We start from the raw sequence: 7,009 nt of genomic DNA, 5'->3' as shown, positions 1-7,009 counted from the left end.
GGATGGTACCAGTGTCAGCTCCCAGATTGTAATCAAGTAGTCTGGCTTTGTAAGATGTTACCTTTGGGGGAAACTGGATGAAGGGTGCCCAGGACCTCTCTGTACTATTTTTGCCACTTCCTATGAGTCTATAATTATTTGAAAATAAAAATAGACAAAAAAGTTATCGAAAGACATTAAAGAAGACCCCCAAAATTTGCTTCAAAAGGAGGGCTGAGATGGGAGAAGGGTGTGGAGTGGACAAAGTTGTGGCTGAAAATACAGTGGCCATCAGGGTCATTGGTAAAGCTGGGTGTTGGGTAAAAACAAGGTCATTATTCAAAAATTTCCTTAATAAGAAGTAAAAGAAAAAGACCTACACAAATGCAGAGAGATAACTATTAACTTGCATAGGGAGATTCAACACGAAGATGTTCGTTCTTCCCAAATGAATGTTGGATTCAATTCAATCACCATCAAAACCCCCACAGGGTTTGGTGAAGCTTATCAAGCTGATTCTAAAAATCAGTAAGAAAGAGCAAAGCACTAAGAATAGCTGAGACACTCCTACAGAAGCACAAGGCGGAGGCACTCGCTCTACCAGATATCCACGCTGAGTAGAGAGCTATATTCTTTAGGCCAGCGTGGGACTGACTGAGGCAGAGATGGACACCAAGACCGATGGAACAAAACAGACCTGCACATATGTGGGTACTGAAGGCAGGCGTGGGAGATTGGAGGAGAAAGGATGGACAAGGCACATTTGCATCGGTTTCCACGTGTGATCCCCAATGCCTTCCTGTGGGGCCCGCCTAGCTCTTAGCATCCCAAGACCCCATTTCACACTTGGGGTCACAGTGACTCACAGAGGGCCAGCAGTACCAGGATCTTTCTGGCTCTGGTCCTAGGCTCTTTCCAAAATGGATCCTTCCAGGCTCCCCAGCATGTCTGAACTTTGGGTCCCCAAGCTGACCTGTTGGTTCAGAAATCTCTGGGGGTGGAGTGGGGGTGGGGCATCGCAGCATCTGCATGGGTAATAACTTCCCACTTGAGTTTGAAAACCCCTGAGAGACAGAGAGAGAGAGAGAGGCAGCAAAGAGCCAGCCACTCCGCACTGTGGCCATGCAGCCAGGGGTGGGGAACAATCAGGCACTGTCCTTCTCCTCCCCATCCCCCAGTCTCCCCCAAGCTTTCATCACTGACCTAAGCCAGGGGGCAGAGTGCTGGGGGGTGGGGGTGGGGCAGAGGGAAGGTCAGAGGTCATCCCTTCACATGCCAAGTAGAGCCAGGAATAGAGCGGCTTTGGAGGTGGTAGGGGAGACTTGGGGCCCCACAGAAGCCCACATCCTACCTCTGGCCAGAGGCAGCCAACTGGAAGAGGCTATGGAGAAAAAAGAAGTTGGCCTGTACCCCAACAGCGGTGAGGTCCACGGCTCCATCAAAGCTAGGAATGGGCTTCCAGAATGATGCAAATGCCTCTGAGCAAATCTAGTCCCCTGTCCCCTGCCTCCACCCACTGCTTCCCTAGTGGGAGGCACTCTCCTGTCCCTAGGGGAATCTGTTGTACCCAGGGCTGGCCCCCTGGCCGGGGCTCCCTTCTGCCTCCCCAACCCAACTTCCCAGCTGTGCAGCCCCTGTGCCCTGCTCCCCCATCTTACTTCAGACTTGTGGGGAGACAGTGCTCCCCACCTCCACCAGTGGGCCTCCCTGACTCAATCTGTTCACAATAGCCAGCAGGCTCCAGCTAAACACAGATCTGACTCCTCTGCCCTTCCTCTGCTAGCATCTTCTGTGGCTCCTCAGGGCCAGGTAGATAGAATATGGGGTCCAGCATTTGAGGCCTCCACTATTTCTGGCCACCACCTGGTCTCTGGCCTCCTACTTTCACTGATGACATCCATTCTTCAGATACACAATGAATGTTACCTCATGAAGGCACCATGCTAGGTGCTGGAGATAGAGGTGTGACCTGAGCAGGCCAGGTCCCTGCCCTCAAGGAGCTTGCAATCTGGTGGGGAGACAGACAGGAAGCTGGTTACCGAGCAAATAAACAAATGTGCAATCATAAACAGGCTACATGCATCTGTGAAATAGGGTAATAATAACACGTGATCTGGCCCCTGCTGACCTTGCCAACCTCTTCCCATGCCACACTCCACCCTGAAGTGTCAGCCCACACCTGTCACAGGAACACTCTGCCCCTAGCTTTTGCAACCCGGGCTCCTCCTCAGAGAGACCCTTTCATACCATCACAGCTAAAGAACTCCCCACCCCCATCACTGTTACTACCCCCACCCTTGTCCCCCATTTTGCCACCAGCTGCAATTAGCTTATTTCTTTGCTTCCCAATTCATTGCCTCCCTCTCCCATTTCGGGAGTTTTTCAGTGCAGGGCCTTGCTTGTCTCATTCCTAGATGTGTCCTCAAGACCTGGATGTAGTAGGTGCTCAATGAATATTCATTGAATGAATGAATATATGAATGAATGAATGAGTGGGTGAATGAATGAGCAAACAAGTGGAACCTACCTTTGAGGGCTGTTGTGCATTTTATGTAGGAGAATGAATGGAACTGCTCCGCACAAGGCCTGCACATGGTAAGTGCCCAGTGAGTGTCATTTGCTAATATCACTGTTACCTGTTCGACTTGAAAACCCATGCTCTAAATCGCTGTGTTGACGATGAACTGAGCTGAATCCCACCGACCTATCCCTGGTTTTTGGACCTTTACAGGGGCCTTCGATGGCAGATGGCAAGTTAAATGGGTGACTGCAGTAGCTGAGGGTCAGGTGGGTCAGGCACAGCCGAGCATGCACATGACCAGCCTTACCCATCGCCCACAAACTGCAAGGACTCCTGGGCTTCCCAGTCAGCCCTGAGCGGGCAGGTGGTGACAGTGGCCGGTGTGGAAAGGTGGGGGCTCTGTGGCTGCTCTGGCACCCCAGGAGTATTTCTCCCAATGGCCACAGGGTGGCAGCACTTCCCTAGGAATATTGCAGTGGGGTGGGGTATGAAATGGGCCCTTCCAGATTGAATCTGATGCTGGGAGCACAGGGATGGAATCCTGGAGGGGACCCAGGCCCAGAGAGGGGTTGGAACTTGCCCAGGGTCACACAGCTTTCAGATTTCGGGCCCAGTGAGAGGTCACCTGCCTGCCTGGACATACTCAGGAGGAGCAGCGGGGGAGCAGGAGGCGGGGAAGCAAAGCTTAGAGAGAGAGGGTCTGAACACCAGCCCTGGCTCAGCCTCCTGGAAGTGGCCAGATGTCCTCACCCTGACTTTGACCCCCAGAACCAAACCCTACCCATCCTTGAAGGTGCTCCAACATCCCACTCCGAGGCCCTTGCTGACCCCTCCTCCACCTGTGACACTGGCAGGAGTGGGGTTCGCCCTGTGCTCCCACCAGGACTTGCACAGTGACCCCATCATGCTAATCACTGCCCCCAGCTGTCTGTCTCCTCTGACAGACTGTGATTTCCTGAGGACAGGGACTGTGATTTGTACCTCCCACTGTCCCCACCATGGGAAGGCTTTGCCCCTTTTCCTCTTCTTGGCCTTGGCACCACCAGTACCTTTCAGGACTCAGCTGAGATGCCACTTCCTCCAGGAAGCCTTCCCTGGCCTTTGGACTGGCGGGAGCCCCTCCTCTGGGCCCACATACAACACCCTGGTGCCATCTGGGATGGTGAGGCCTCTGGGGCAGGAATTGTTGGTGCCTCGAACAGGCTCACCTGCGTATGCACAGATACTGGACTTCCTGAGCTTCTGACACAGTGGTCCTCCAACTGCAGTAAGCACTGACGTCACCCACGGAGCTTTGTGAAAATGCAGCCTCCAAGCTCTCCCCTTCCCCAGAGATTCTGAGCCAACAGGTCTGAGATGCAGCCCAGGAATCTGCATGCAGAGGCCTGAGCATCTTAAAGCCCTTTCCATAGGCCATAATCCTTGCCCTCTGATGGTTGGGCAAAATAACTATAGTGAAGAACGACAATAAAAACCTCTGACATCGGTGCCATGTGACTTGCTCACAAAGCACGTTCACACCTGCTTCTCCTTTTTAGCTTCATCTTTATAACTATTACCTTGGGAGGATCATCACCCTCACTGTACAGACACCCGAGGCCCAGAGACAAAGGGTGACTTGCTCCAGGTCCCTCAGCTACAACAGCAGAGCTCAGATTTGAGATGGGGTCATCCTGGGGCGGGAGAGTTATAGCCTATGCTAAAGCCTCTGGCTTTGGAGGATGCTGTTTTTCAAAAAACCAAAATTCAGGACCTATACCCTGCCTGGTGACTCCAGCCCTATGGAGGAAGTTCAGGTCACTGCCATTGTCCAGGCTCAAGCCCTCATCATCTCTTTCCTGAGACATCCAACCCTCTTGACCCTTCTCTGCCCATCCAAGTCCTTTCCTCCTGGGCCCAGAGAAAGTGTCATCTCATATAAAAGCCAGAGATATTTCTGCAAGCACTTGATTAGCAGCCGGGTGTTGTGCTAGGCTCTGTGGGGAATTCAGAGAAGGGTAGGAACCTCTTCCTCACCAGGAGCTTCCTACCCAGCTGTAAAGACAAGGCGTGCTGGGCCGGCCTGTGGCTCACTCGGGAGAGTGTGGTGCTAATAACACCAAGGCCATGGGTTCGGATCCCATATAGGGATGGCCAGTTAGCTCACTGGGTGAGCATGGTGCTTAAAAAAAAAGACAAGGGGTGCTTACTTCAGGTGCTATACTTGAGAATAAGGTGCTCAAACCTTCTTTCTTTCTTTCTTTTTTTCAAAGATGACTAGTAAGGGGATCTTAACCCTTGGCTTGGTGTTGTCAGCACCACGCTCAACCAGTGAGCTAACCGGCCATCCCTACATAGGACCCGAACCTGGGGCCTTGGTGTTATCAGCACCACACTCTCTCAAGTGAGCCACGGACCAACCCTAAACCTTCTTTCCCCACAAATAAATTCATGGTCCCAGCCTGATGCTCTAAATTGGCTGAAACAGGTTCCTGTGTTGTGTGGGTCGAGACCCCCCTCCAATAAAAAAATGAAGTGGGTCATGATATTTTCACACCAACGGATATTCAAAAACAATTCAATTTTCTTTTCCTTGTTTGTCATAGTGACAGCTGTTGATGGATTCCTAGCATTCTGTGGAAAATGGGAGTGCCAGGGATTAGAAAGTCAGTAGAGAAAGGGAAGCCAGGGAAAAGAGGCAGGGAGAAGCATTTTATAACTTGTCAAGATATGAACCCCACGTCCCAATTTTAAAGGGAAAAAAAACTCCCCAGAAAAAAATACAAGTATATAATAAGTTAATCACTACAGAATCACCTCAGGGAAACCATGAAGGGATTTTACAAGGTGATACATGACAAATTGACAAGTGAATGAATGGTTCAAATATCAACTTCAGGAGCTCAGAAAAAGGAGCAAGATTTGTGAGCTGACATTGTCTGGTAAGGCTGCCTGGAAGGGGCAGGGTAGAACTGGGCTTGGAGGATGGGGAGGACAAGGCAGAAAAGAGGGGCATTGGCATATTGCCCTCACCTGGGAAGAGGGACCAGAGTGAGTTAGGGATTTGGAGGTTCAAGTGACATCTGTGCCATGTGAATTATTTACAAAGCGCTCACTCACACCTGTTTCTCCTTTTAATCTTGACCTTCACAAATACCTGTTGAGAGGGATCATTTTTCTCATTCTACAGGTAGGTACCTGAGGCTCAGAGTCAGGCAGAGACTTGCCCAAGATCCTCCAGCTGCAAAATGGTAGAGCCTAGGCTTGAGTTAGGGCTGTCTTGGGGTGGAAGAGTCACATCCCTGTTAGAGTCTTTGGGTTTGTAGGCTGCTGCTTTTAAAACTGAACTTCTGGGCTGGCCAGTTAGCTCAGTTGGTTAGAGCACAGCCTTATAACACTAAGGTCATGGGTTCAGGTCCCCATACTAGCCAGCCATAAAAAAATAAAACTGAAATTCTGGCCTGAAAACAGGGCTTGGTGACCCCAGCCCTAACTCTGCCACTAAGCACCTGTGATACAAGGGGAAGCTGCTTCTCTGAACCTCAGTTTCCTTACCTGCACAATGGGCTGATCATACTTGTTCTCCTCTCACAGCGTGGTGAACTTTAAAATGCTGTGAAAAAGGTCGGCCCGTGGCTCACTTGGGAAAGTGAGGTGCTGATAACACACAAGGCCGCGGGTTCGGATCCCTATATAGGGATGGCTGGTTAGCTCACTTGGGAAAGCATGGTGCTGACAACACCAAGTCAAGGGTTAAGAGCCCCTTACTGGTCATTTAAAAAATAATAAAATAAAATAAAATAAAATAAAATGCTGTGAAAATGATCTGAACTGCAGAGTGGTGGGTACATTGAAAGGTTGTTGCTATCACGGCAATCTGTGACTTGGATTGCTCCGTAAGGAGGGGAAGGGGAGATTTCCATCAGGTGGGGGGATATGTGGATAATCACCCTTCTGCATCATTCCTTCCTCCAGGGCCTCTGGGGCAGCTAGTGAAGGAAACCCAAAAGGCCTGGCACTATGCTGCCTGGAGGAGGTGGATGCCAGGACTGGGGCTCTGGGAGAACTAACGTCCTTCAGGGAACCCATTTTATACAATAGAATTGGCAGCAAAGGTCGGCAGAGACGAGATTTGTATTCCTCAGCTGAGAAGCACGAATGGCATTTCCTGAGCCTCAAGTACATGGGGCTATGTATGACATTCAGTTGTATCCCAGGGGGGCTGCTCCTCAGGGCTAAGGAAGGAGGTTGGGATGTGAGGAATCTTTCACCAAATGCCATAGAAAGTATCTACTGCAATGCCCTTAATTTGCATATGGGGAAACTGAGGCACAAAAGGTAACGTGTCCAATCTACCCTTAATAGTAGACCCACTGAATACACCTCTCCTGACTCTCAGCTTAGTGTGCAGAAGTTCAAAAGGCACTGGACTAGGGCCAAGATCTGGATCTTATACCAACTGTGCCTGGCTCAGGACAAAATCATTTTCTCTCTCTGACACTTAGTCTCCTTCCTTGTGTAAAGAACTGG

Source organism: Cynocephalus volans, chromosome 12, assembly GCF_027409185.1.
Source record: "Cynocephalus volans isolate mCynVol1 chromosome 12, mCynVol1.pri, whole genome shotgun sequence".
Lineage (NCBI taxonomy): Eukaryota > Metazoa > Chordata > Mammalia > Dermoptera > Cynocephalidae > Cynocephalus > Cynocephalus volans.
This window is presented reverse-complemented; position numbering follows the sequence as displayed.